This window comes from Scatophagus argus, chromosome 14, assembly GCF_020382885.2.
Source record: "Scatophagus argus isolate fScaArg1 chromosome 14, fScaArg1.pri, whole genome shotgun sequence".
In the NCBI taxonomy this organism is placed as follows: domain Eukaryota; kingdom Metazoa; phylum Chordata; class Actinopteri; family Scatophagidae; genus Scatophagus; species Scatophagus argus.
In genome coordinates, this window is record NC_058506.1 from 7,713,397 (window position 1) to 7,727,219 (window position 13,823).

Below are 13,823 nucleotides of genomic sequence, written 5' to 3' on the forward strand. Positions count from 1 at the left end.
GAAACATGGAGCAGAAATCGTCTAGTAACTTGTAGGATAAAAAGGTCTAAAAACACATATTTTTGTAAGGCATTTTCCTGTAGGGTATTATTCTTATTCACTCCTTTTTCAGCCTCACACACAGCACTCAAACAAACCACAGGCATTGTTAAATGTTCCACAGGAAAAACATCCAATGAATAGTCAGTAAATAATAATAAAAAAATAAAATAAAAAATCTAAATCAGTGGATGGATCTATGCGTGTCAACTGCAAAACACTCCCTGCACTCTTACTAATCATCATGGCCCACAACAGTTGACATCATATGTGATAAATTATTGCAAATGAAACAAGTTCCAATACAGAACTTTTTATGGCAATTTACAGTGTGAAAACAAAAACAAAAGATGTTCCCTGCAGCAGCTTTTTCATGTTTGCAATGACACTGCTAATCCACTTGAAAGACAGACTGAGCTCCAATTTTAATGAACCAGCCATATAAACACAGTTAGAGTTCAGTGCCAACAAACAGATGCATGAATTTAATAACTGTATAATAATTTCAGAATTAATAAAGAAATACCTCTGCTGGAAAATAAGCAGTGCAAACCTGATTATTAAGTTAAGACTGGAAGGATTAAAGGTGTACATGTTGACTATACCTGTCTTTGTGACACCTGTCTTATCAACCATTATAACTGTGTAAATTCGCTTACAGCAAAAGAGGCCCCAATCTATCATGAAATAATACTCTGAAGACTTACGGGCACAATCTGGTTATAGCTACAGAGACTTCCTGACCTATTGAAAGTGACTAACCAAATGTAAAGGAACAGTGCAGCCCAATATACTGCAAAGCCCATTATCTGTTTACTTGTGAGCTATTTTAAACATCAGCATTTTTTTAACTGACTGTTCTGTGTGTCATATTTATCCCATTATCTGCTATATTTTCCCCTCAAATCAGTTGTTTGGGGAAATCCGATTGTGAAAGATGTACTTGTTTGTATGTGCTTAGTGGCAGACACATGTGACATGACAATTATCCTGAAATGATCAAATATTCTCCAGCTGGCTGATAGGTAACACATTCCCAGATGACAACAAAGACTTTTGCCTCATTTACAAACCTTTTTGTGGAAAGAGTTTTCTTCAGGTTTTGAAAATCTAGTGTTGACTTGCTGTTCTAGGAGTGTGTTGGCAAGATTTCTTTCTGTCATGTTATGGTACAGATAGAATTACAGTGTATTTCTCTGGGGACCGATGGACAAAAAAAAAAACAAACAAAAAGAAAAAACCCATCAATGGAAATCACTATCCTTTTAAGATTTTAAGGTGAACTGACAAAAAAATATACAGCTGACTGAGAAGTCTTGCTTTCATTCTGGCATCAGCACAATCTCCATCCTTCTTATTCCATTTAATTTTCTGTGTTTTTGTACTGTTTCACCTTCTTTCACTGTACATGTTTACACTGTGTGGCTGTATATCGCTGCACATTTTGTGTGTTTCTGTATATATATATATCGATAGAGGCTGGTGTCTACCACACCAGACAGGACCCCAGGTGCAGGCTGTGCAAAGATACCCCTGAGACAATTCATCACATAACAGCAGGGTGTAAGATGATGGCAGGAACAGCATGCACGTAACACCATAACCAAGTGGCTGGCACAGTATACAGGAACATCTGCTCTGAGTATGGGCTGGAAGTCCCAAGGTCAGAATGGAAGACGCCTCCTAAGGTGATTGAGAATGACCAAGCTAAGATCCCAAGTGACAGCAACATCAAGAAGAAGGAACACAAGACGCTCAAAAAATACCAATGCTGAAAGAGGAGCTAGAAAAGCAACTGTGGTGCCAGCAGTAATCGGGGCACAGGGGGCCGTGACCCCCAGACTGTAAAAGTGGCTCCAGCAGATTCCAGGTACGACATCGTGGTCTCTGTCCAGAAGAGCGCAGTCCCAGGACACTATGATACTGCGCAGAATCCTCAAACTCCCAGACCTCTGGCAGAGGACCTGAGCTATAAAGCTATATTATATAACATAATAAAAGAGTTCACATAATCCTCTTATTTGTCTATGTACATGAACATTTCACTACATGAAACAATTGTGTCTGCTTTGACACCTTAATTAGCTTACATTCAGGATGACAGTTTGTATAATGAGGGAGAAATGTTGCCAGCCTGCTTTTCATGCTTATAGATGAGAGAATGTTGTTGACAGGCAGCAAATGAAGAAGATATCTTCATGGTGAGCGTTTCTGTTTGCTGCAGCACTCCAGGACAGTAAAAGAGCCTCAGCTGTCAAACAGATTCAATTTAAAATGGTCAATAGAGGTCAATTTACTGGAAATACAATGTTTGTATGTTAAAATAGAACAGTGTGTCATGGGTGAAACAGTAAAACAATATATTCTCAAATGTTTCTCAAGGTCTATACCTGTTTAATCCCTATGTGATCAGGTCTTAACATCAGAATCAGAATCAGAATTCCTTTATTTATCCCTGAGGGGAAATTCTTTTTTGTACAGACATTGCACTTGCAGTTTCGCGACCAAGAAAGAAAATGAAAGATATAAAAATAGGATAAACAACAAGATAAGTATAAATCTAAAAATACAGGTATTTACATGTGCACATATTGTATATATAAAAGTATGTGTGTCTGTCACAGTGCAGAGTTCAGCAGTTTGATTTCCCGTGTCGCTCTGTGGTGCATCGTGGGAGTAAGAGTCTGTTGCTGAACGAGCTCCTGTAGCTGATCAGCACATTGTGGAGAGGGTGGGAGGGAAAGTCCAGTATAGTCCTTATTTTGGACAACATCCTCCTCTCAGACACCACCGTCAGAGAGTCCAGTTCCTCTCCCACGACATGGCTGGCCTTATTAATGAAAACATCTGATTAAATTAGAAAGCTTGTATATTCTACAACTGACTGTCTCATTTTCATTCAAGTGTCAGTTCCTTTTCCTTCTGCTCTGAAATAGAGGCTTAAATTTTCTTGCCAGGAGGCAAACCTTCACCCTGGGAAACTGACTTTGTCTTTATTGACTCTGTAAGGATTTCCATAACAGGAAACATACAGGTTTAAAATGAGATGGTGTCTGAATAAATGTGAAAATTAACCGTGCCACTGGAGAAGCTCTGCTTTGCTCATAAAACTTTGAAAGTAGCTGTAAGCCACTGTACCATTTCGCTGATGCAGAGTAGTTTTACCACGATCCAGCTAATAAAAGTTTGATCAGGCTATTCAAGAAGAAGAGTAAACAATTTTGTTACAAAGCCTCTCCCAAGCTGTCAGAATTGACACATGGTTTTACATTTTATTGGCAGACGCGACAAGACCACATTTATCTTTCTTAGTAACAGAAGCAATTCAAAGACCTTTTGATGTTCTAAGATGGAGGAGAAACATTTCCTTGTAGCCCTATTCTGTCACAACAAGAGCAGTGAAAGCTGCACTATAAAGGCAAACTAAGCATATTTGATATGACTCGCAACCAGCAAGAATAAAGAGTTTAAAGGGAGGTCTTCATGAATGATTGAAGTATGTAAGGCTGGCCCCCTCTTCATAATTGCAAAGTAAAGAGGAATCTCAAACACACCCATACTGTATGATAAAGCTTGGGAATTGTGGTTTTGCAGAATGCTGTTATTGCATTGCATTGGTCTGGCTGAGCCATGCCTCTTATATGCTTATCTTGGTCTCTCTCTCTAACTTTATCTGTGTTGGTCAGCTTCTGACCATCCGGTTGCTGCCCCTCAGAGTATTGAGTGAAAGTGGAGAGTGAGACTGGAGACCTGGGTTAAACCAGAGTTTCTCATACACAGATCAATACAGGATCAATGCGTACAGGTTGGAGACCTCACTCTGGTGATTACAGAGGAGCAGGTATGTCTTCCATACTGTTCTCTTCTCTGAGCCTTAATTGGTGTTTCAGAGAATACAGCTGAATGCTGTAACATAAATCAATAAATACAAAAGAGGAAATAATAAATTAGTCTCTTGCCAGATGCCAGTTGCATTCATTGATTTATTCGTTGGTACATCTCAGCTGCTTTAAATCCTGACAGATAAAAGATGAAATAAAGATTACATGAACTTCAATACTTACATTAATAGAAGAAATGGCATTTTTAAAAATGCAAATAGCCTGGGAAAATGCATAGTTCTCATTAAGCTCTACATTTGCAGAACAAGATGATTAAATTAGATTCCTGCCCCTACCAGATTCTGAAGATGATAGTAACAAGTACAAATTTAAACAATGAAAAGCTGAAGCACAACAGAAATAAAAATCTAGAATTTTTTTTTACTGAAATCACAAAGATAGAAAACTATAGATTAAAAAAACAATTATATGGGTAAAATGCATTTTTAAAAAAAATAAAAATTGATACACAAATAGGAAGACAATTAACTTAAACAATTAACAATTAAATGAAATGCTGGATGAACCACATCAAACTTCGTGAAAGTTAATGTTCATTCTGGGTGTGGTTTGCCTCTGTTTTCTCCATGTTCTTTCATTTGCTTCTATCTGCAGGACTAGTGCCTGAAATGGTTGCTACTCACTGGGACTGAGTACTGGCACTTATTTTTGTCCTTTCTGTCCTTATTGTGTACCAGCACCTCTTGGGGACTTTATTTGTTTTACTGAGTGCTGGACAAGGGACCAAGTTGATTCTTTCTGCAAGACAAGTGATTGGCTGATTGCGAAAGAAAAAAAAACTTGAGTGCCAGATTTGCAGAGAAACTTTAGGAGTACACTGTGGACAAGGCTTGATACTAATGACTGGATGAGGTGAGTGTGTGGTGATGCACTTTGGCTGTGAGAAGTACAAACAACAGCTAAGCCTCAGGAAAAAGAATCATTTAGCAAATATACTAACCAAATACATATTTAGGTTATCAAAATTCACACAAAAACAAATTTGAAGTGGGATATAAATAAAAATATGTACAATGTATGGCACCCGCTGACCTAGGGCATGGGTACCTTTTTAGTTTCAATTCAAGGAACTGCAAGGGATCTCCCATTTTTCAACAAGACTATGACTCACTCTATACTGCTTTTTCCCCTACTCTGCTCACTCACTGGACTATTACAGAGTGTAACCTTTGTCTCCACATTGTCACAGCAATTGTTTTTTTTGTTCCCAATTCCCAGCCTTCATACCTATCTGGAGAATGTTAAATATTCTACAATGCTGTAAAACTGGGGCACATACAAGGTTCCATGACACATAACAATAATTTAATATTGCAGCTACGGTGACATGGCACATGTTTTGAAGTCCTTAGATATAGCTGCGCATTGCTTTTTGCCAGTTGGATGGCAGGCAGCAGTTTATAGAATAATAATTACATCCATAACAGACTTGAGATTTGACTTGGACTTGTATTCAAGACTTTAGGCATGATTTGGACTTGCAAAAAACTTGTGGGCATCTCTGATTGTAACTGTTCCCGGAACACACAAAAACTCAATTCATTCAGCCAAAGACTGATAGCCGGCAATTCTCATTCATTTCTGTTGGGACAAGTATGCAATGAGACGAGACAGCCTATACACAGAAGCAAGACAAAAGAGGTTTTTCTGCAGCTATAGGTTGTTATCAGAAATGAAATATTTGTTCAGAAACAATTTGTAATGTTATGCAAATGCTGAAATTATGTGTATTTTGATTGGTTATTTAACCTTGTGTTAATGTCAAGTTGACAAAAATTACAACCTTTGTCAGACCCTCATTTTGTGTATAGAAACCCAGACAGGTCCTATTCTCACCTGTTTCTGTCTACAGTTAGAAAATCACACCCTCCTGCTAGCCAATTTAAATTTATTGTGCTTGAAGGACTCCAATCAGGTATAGATGTACTGTAATATGCTGGCATAACCAGTCTACTGTCAGAACAACGTGATTGTGATGTGCTCTGTCAGGTTCACAGAATGGGCGTTGTGCTATCACATTTAACTCTTCACACACCAGCGAGTTGCCTCAAGTCACAGGCGATGAATAAAATCACAAGGAGATGATAGATGTTAGCATTTGCAGTGGCACAGTGCTGTGTATTGCACTGTGCCACCAGTGATCAAATGTCTTTTGCTACATCCTGTGTGCAAGTGACAGCATACACTGGAGCAGATGAGAAATTAATACTGCATGTTACTGTGCACCTCAGTTTAACTTAATATACCGCAGTAGATCCAACAGCTAAAAGCAGATACCACGCTGTACACACAAGAGGTTATGCATGTAACTGCATTACATCACAGCACACTGAAGCTGGTTAATTAGAGCTAATTCATAAATTAGAGGTGGTAATTACCATGACAGAATGAGATTACTGTTATCTTATTCTGAGCAGTGGCACAAATACAATAAAATACCATTTATTGTCCTTGGAGAAATTTAGCTTGTGAAATGTTTCTTCCTCTGCATGCACATTTACTCATTTACACATTTAGGGTCTCAGAGGAAGCCAGAGGTCTTATGAGGTATTCTGGAAAACTGCCCACATGCTGCACCACATCTAGCTATAATGTCACAACATCCATACTGGTAATATTCAATACCGTTTTAAAAAGTTAAATATTGAGCTAATTTAACCAGATATCTAGTTTGCGATGTAGAAAAATCTGACTTCAAAACAAACCTGAGTGGTTAATTAAAATTAGTGTTCTGTTGTGAAAGTGAATATAGAATCTTACAGAGACACCTGGCTACATTAAAAGGTGTGGTCCTCTAAATCTTTAAAGGATTTCTTGCTGGGTGAAGCATGAATGGGATGTTATGCCATCGGTTCTAGTTTGCATGTATCCCACATGCAGTAAGTGCTCTTAATTCTAACACATTATAAATTGCCTCTTGATTCTTCACACAGCTTAGCATTTTCTTTTTCTTATCTTTATTCTTCATGTTGCTGTTCTCCTGTCTCACACAATAGGACACTCTTTATTTTATTGAATTTTATTGAATTGTGTGCATAGTACCAGCACTTTTAAAGTTTTCAATTGTCTTATTGTGTTTAATGTTTTTGCGCTGCCTTGCTGAAAAAAAGAACTTCTTCTTAAGGGACAATAAAGACATGAATTGAACTAAACTGAGGGGTCTCTACATAATGAAAGTCTTAGAGAAGGCAAGGATGATTTGCAGAAAACTTCTAAAATTATAGGGCGTGTTTGTAGCACTACGGCTCACCTGTACTGACCAGATTGTAATAACGGCTGTCCTGCCGTCCTGATTATGTGTTACATTAGAGTGGAGGTACATGTTCATGATTTTCCTTGATATTCAATGGTTCCATGACAATCTCTCGTTCTACACTGAAGATGACAGAGTGAGCAATCATGAGGGAATTCTCCTCAAGATGGCAACAGACAGCCTCCTCTCTTCAGCTGCATATCAATGGAGTCATCAGTGAACACTCAGTGCATGGAGAGAGTGCTAATAAGATGGGACAAGCTACACTTGAGGCAGGCTGCTGATTGACATCAATCTCCTTATATCCAGGGGCTTTATTTTCTTATTATTACACAGAGCCACTAGACAAGAAATCAATAAGCAGCTTCCGCTGGGTTCGGATACGAGGCCTTCAGATCACTCTACATGACTCCTTTTAGGGTCTTCAGTAGAGGTTTGCACTCATGAATTCATCCTAACACCCAAGGTGAAAATTTCCCAGCAGGGACATTTGCTGCAAATCCTGCAGTATGTGCAGATTCTACTCTTGTTTGCATAAGGCGATAAGGAAAGACTATGGGAAATAATGAGGTGAAACTGATAAATGATTCCATTAGTTAACTTAATGAATTGATAATTTAATTTAGTTTGTGGGTGTGACAGGTGCATAAAAGTGGAAAAAGGTAGCTGGAAGAAAATTAAAGTAAATTAAGTGAGTAATGGCTAGAAGAATAAGCCTTTCACAAAACAAACAAAATGTCAGAAATTCATTCCAGTTTTCATTCCAGGCTAAAGTAAGAAAAGTGCATCTATGACTGTGCAGACATTCCAGCATGAGAGCATCAAATTATCCTTTTACTGTCTGCCTGAATTTTGAGTTGTGAGGATAACAGCATATTGAGATGAGATGCACTCTTATCCTCCATCTGCCCTTTGACTTCATTGAGCAGAACCATAACTTTTCCCTTTCATTTATTACGGCCTGTCTGTGTTCCAGTTCATTGAGCATTGTCCTTCAGACAGACTTTAAACAAACTGTGCCTTAATGGTGCTAGGAAGCTCATAAGACTTGACCTTTAAGCTGGAGCAGAACAAAAACAGAGCTACCCAGCACTGCTATTTGCATAAATTCTTCAGTAAAGCACTAAAACTGCAAGGGGGGTAAATGGGCCAACCTTAACCAAATCTGAACTCTATGATTGGGTTGAAGGTGGTATAATTGCCAACAATTCTCTTTATTCTATTATTCTACTATCTGAATCAATTTGCATCATTTCCCACGCCACATCGATCCCCAACTGGTCTTCTGTCTGGTCTTTTGTTTTTTTGTTTTTTCTACCAGTGTACTAAAGAACTTGTGCATGTCTTGTTGTGCAAATGTCTGCTATTAGAATTACATCTTTTTCTGTAATCATTGCAGAATCCGTCTCATGTAGAAGCTGAATCCTTGTTGTGTTTCAATTTAGCAATGTGCTGCATCCTAGAAAATAGTGGGAAGAGTATCTCTTTTCACACTTCATTTCCTCCCATTGAAGTAATTTATCTTTTCATTTTCTTCTCATTTACTCCATGGTGAAGTCAATTAAGAATAAAGCTATGGGTGAAACAAAACGTGCAACTTTTAAATCTTTTGTAGATAATTATATTGTAAATTTGCAAAATGTGTTTTAACAGTAGTTGTGAAATATATAAAGATATGTATTTGATAAATGCAATTTCGCTCTCTTTATGCAGTGTTAGTTATAATTATCAAACTCCTGTTGTATACTTTAACACTGCAAAAATATCATAGACCAACATATAGAGGAAAGAGCATGTAATATACAAATATATACAAACATTAGAAATGAATTTAAAAGCTACCTGAACATACCTATGTATGCCACTACACTTGTACACTTGTAGAGAAACTCATGTTATCACACTGAATCAGTCACAGGCCATACAGAGAAACAAGACAGACAAGCAAGAACTCCCTTGTTTTTTTCTTGTTTTTTTTTTTTTTTTTATCAGACACCATCTGGAACTGGAAATTGAAGTGCCTGCAATGTATACCAAAGCCCATTGTCTTCATTGTTTTCCTGTTTTGCTTTTAGTAACAAATGGAGCGCTGTTGTGTTCATGCTAACAAGGCTAATTTTAAAGAAAGTGCACTCTGTCAGTGCTTTAAGCATACATGGCACGGCCAAAGAAATTACGTTTAAGGTTTGTTAGGTTGCAGTGACCTTTATTTTCAAAAGAATTATGTCATTATCTATAATGCTTTTTGTGTTGAATAAATCCAGCACTGGACAATCAAACTGTATCACTCACAGGAACATTCCTGCAAACTAGAAATCTGTTGCCTCAGTCTTACACTCTGTGGGACACTTCTCGTGTAGAGTCACCTTCTCTTGAAATAAGCCTCCTGGCATTCACAGTGAAACTGAAATAGTCCCTGTGTCCCTTAAATGCAGACTTAAGATTCAGCACAGTTTACCTGGTACCTTAGCTCTCACCTGACCACATGTTCATATTTGTCAAACTTTGCAGTACGACATACACAACCAGTCCTGTGTACCCATACACATACACAGCTGATACACACACACATGATGTACACCCTGTATAAACAACGTTACTGTGTATATCAAACCCACAGCCACATGCATATTAGACAGTATACTGAATTGTGTCTCATTCTCCACAGCATATTCTTTTGGCTGGACAAAGCAAGCCTTACCTTTTTCTGAATTTTAGGCAAGTGTGATCTGTAGCTTTTGACCAGTGCTGCTCATTTCCACATGCTTCAATGAGTAGCTTGTTAGATAATTAAAAATTATATGTAATATTTTGTCAGTAGTTTCTGATATAAATGTCAGAACCAAGGCAAATCTGTGGTTTGCAGGGAATCAGCCTTGAATTACACCTCCAACTACTTCACTTTTTCATGTACTAAAACGTGGATGTGAATGTCCATGGACAAGCAGGCAAAGGTGAGTTTACTGTAATAGCCCTGGATTGCAGAAGTGATCTTATTCAAGTGTGAACCTTGACCTTTACGCCTTTACAGGATTGGTTCAAAGGAAGAGGTGAGCAGACTCAGACAAAAATCACTTAGGCACTTACATCTTCCAGAATTATGCGAAGAGCACATTTTCTGTGCACTCTGCTGAAGCAAGGCAGCAAAATAAGGTCTAATTTTGGTCAAAGGGATTGGAAAAGAGATGAAAAGTCAGAAGGTGCAGAGAGATGATGTGTTTGAAATTGTTGTATGTTTTTGACACTTGATGGTCGAGTCTCTTTTAAGGAAAGACAGCCATGCATGTAGACATAAAGAAGGACCATTAGGTTATTATTCTTTGAGGGAGATGTTATTTTCTTCCCTCTAAACTTGACAGACACATACTGGAAAATTCCATCTAAATTGAGTGACGATATTCACCTAAACAAAGAGACTCTGAGAAGACCACTGGTTTATTTCTTACACTACAGGACTGTCAATTTTGTAGTATCCAGCTCTGTTGTTGAAGGTTGCAAATCTTTTTTTTTTTTTTTTTTCCAGTTAGCAGCTGGAAACCTGTAGAAAACAGAGTTCTGTTTATGGCACCTGACCCATGCAGATTATCAAACAGAGCTGAAAGAATACAGGGGAAAACTGTCATGAAACTTCACTTTACCTTTTTCTTCCTTTTGTACTAACCATTGTGGTGGTAGTAATAGCTGCAGTGGCATAAGACTTATCAATCTGTTTTTAACAATGAAAAACCTTTTCATGCTTTTGAAAATGTAATCGATTGCTGTAAAAGTCCAGTCATTTTCTAACTGCATCAAAACTCAGCAATTTCACAAGAACATTTTTCAAAGCAATCTTGAAGCAAGAAACAGAATCTAAAACACAAACAATAATAAACTAAAGCCTACAGGGAGGGATTTATGCGAGAGAAAGAGAAAGAGAGAGTCTTAGAGCTGAGGCATTTTAATATGCTGGCTGCATGTAATGTTGAAATTAGTTTTATACATTTTGGCAGGGGAGTGCCAGAGAGCACAGCCAGGTGAGGGCCTGTGAGTACACAAGTCTGAAAACATAAATGCTGTAAACCAAAACACAAGCTGCCTATTGGGAGGTGAGGGGAAACAATATTAACACTGACAGTGATGGATGATGCTACTTCCTGCAGAGGTCTGATAGATACAGGGCTCTTTAGAGCTGAGAAGCACCATATTCTAGACTAAAAAGGTGTATTCCACGTGTGTTACATTTTTTCCATACAAATGCAACTTATGTGTATCTACAGTATCAGTGTGCTGTTTTGCATAATGATTTGTACTTATACTTACAAGCTAGACCATTTAAGTAAATATCAAAACATATGTAAAACATATTAAAACGTACATATGTACACATGTAAATATCTGTATTTTTAGATTTATACTTATCTTGTTGTTTATCCTATTTTTATATCATTCACTTTCTTTCTTGGTCGAGAAAACTGCAAGTGCAATGTCTGTACAAAAAAAGAATTTCCCCTCGGGGATAAATAAAGGAATTCTGATTCTGGTTCTGATTCTGATTCTGATTCTGTAACCAGGGTGAAAAATGTGCCAAAAGACTATCGCAAATTGTGTGTGTGTGTGTGTGTGTGGATGAATGGTGCTCACTCTTATTAGCTTTCCTCGGTTATCAATAATGTCACAGCGATCAGTTTATTGGCCTCTCAGAAGAAGAAGAACAGCTAAAAGAGAGATCGACAGCCCCACACTCCAAAAGCAACATATTATATTATCTTCCACTGCTGCACTCAGGAGCTCAAATTGATGTTACCCTTCACCGCAACAGTTCTATTTAATATATCACTTGTGATATTTTGGCTTTGGAGCGATTCCCTTCTAATTCTCCCCACATAGAGTGTAACAGTTTTTATTATTTGTTTATTTATTTATTTTACAGCAAGGGAAAAGGTTAAAGAGAGATAAGGTTGTGGAGGGATAAAATAAAACATGAAATTGTCATTGACGATAAGAAGAGATAAGCTGTGTGTGTGTGGGGTGGGGGGTGGGGTCATGCTGTAGTACTTTTACATTTTAGTTTTAGCGGGGTGCTTTGTTTTGTTTTTTTCTGACAAATGGATTATGCAGTTTTACACACACTTCTGCAATAGTTTAGTGTTTTTTTACTGCATTTGTAAGATATGCAGTTCATATTTCCATGCTGTGACTGTACTGTAGCTTAGTAATTGTACTGTCATAGTAATACACCCAGTATTACTATATCAGACAGGTGAAATGCAAAAATGTACATAAAATTTACACTTCAAATGCTTCATATTCAAAGCCATTGGAAGAATTAAAATATCCAGAAAGACAAGCCTTATGATTACATGACAGGTAACATGTCACTGAGGTACAAAACTAAAAGATTTATTGACCATTTTCACATGGTTATTAATACATCAATCATCAACTTAAACTGTAGGAGGGAGTTTTAGCTTAGAATAGCTCTTCTAGTAGCTACTTCAAACAACTGCATATCATGGCCTCTTGAAGCATATTGCTTTATTAAACTGCCGCTGATAGAGCAGTGTACTCACCTATGATTGAGAGGCTGCAAATATTCTGCTCTGATGTTATTTAAACTTCTCACAGAAAAGGAGGACCCTGCTTCATAACGTAGGAGCAAGTTATTACGAAGTGCTACACTTTATCATACCTGGTAATTGGAGAACAACAAGTAGAACCAATATAGCTGAAGCACTGGCAGATGGTAAAAACACAACCCAGATGATGAACTAGCAAGCAGCTGTTATTCTTTGGACACAAACTTTAGATTAGTGTTGGCTGTTTTCACATGTGCTATCCCAGAAACATGTATCACTGCAGTAAAGTTGCAAAGTTGTTTTCCATTGGCGTCTGTGTAATGAGAAGAATCATCATAGTTATATACTTTTCATTTTATTTATTTATTTTTTCATGTCGTTTATGGCGTCACCAAAATTGGATTTCAAGCCTGGCTACCCTAAGAGGATCTACAAACACATGTGGTGCAGAAACAAATCTGAGTGCAGGGAGTGAAAAAATAAAAGAGTGAAAATTAAAGTGGTTTAGCCTGAATGGATCAAAGGGGTTGGAAAGTAAATTTTAGTGTCCAGTCATTCATCCATCTCACATCACTGTTAATATACATCTTTAATGGTCTGTCTGTGCCAGCTTAAGGTGTTTCACCCTCACCCTGTTTCATACACCTAAATTGTTGAGTGGGTGTCATAAAGTCGCTGCATAAATCCAGTTCTGTTAATTGTAGAGCCTTCAGGCAACAATACTCTACAGCTGATGAATGACTTAGCAAATCAAAAACAGTAATGTTTTAACAGTCAACACTATAGCAATGATTAAGCGCTTCAAAAAGCGTCTGAAACCCTCTTTCCCCCATACGTTTCTGACGTTGTACTTAGAGGGAACTGACAATCCCATAAGCATGACAGGCAAGCACACTTCACAAATGACTCATAATGTCTCGCCTCTTTCCGTGATGGAAGGCTTTTTGCTCGCCCTCATCTGTGGCCATTTGGAACAGGAAAAACACTTTTATGAAATATAAATACACAGACCTGTTTGGATGCCACTTTGTACCAGGTTAAATATATATTCTTTAAGAAATTTTCATGGCTTAA

At 37.7% G+C, this 13,823-nt stretch overlaps 1 protein-coding gene across 4 annotated transcripts in view; it reads right to left on the reverse strand.

Annotated features, from left to right (window-relative positions):
• The window catches only part of LOC124070843 (seizure protein 6 homolog), an 87,820-nt gene that overhangs the window by 39,734 nt on the left and 34,263 nt on the right, over positions 1–13,823 (reverse strand). The gene's annotated exons all lie outside the window — the stretch shown is intronic.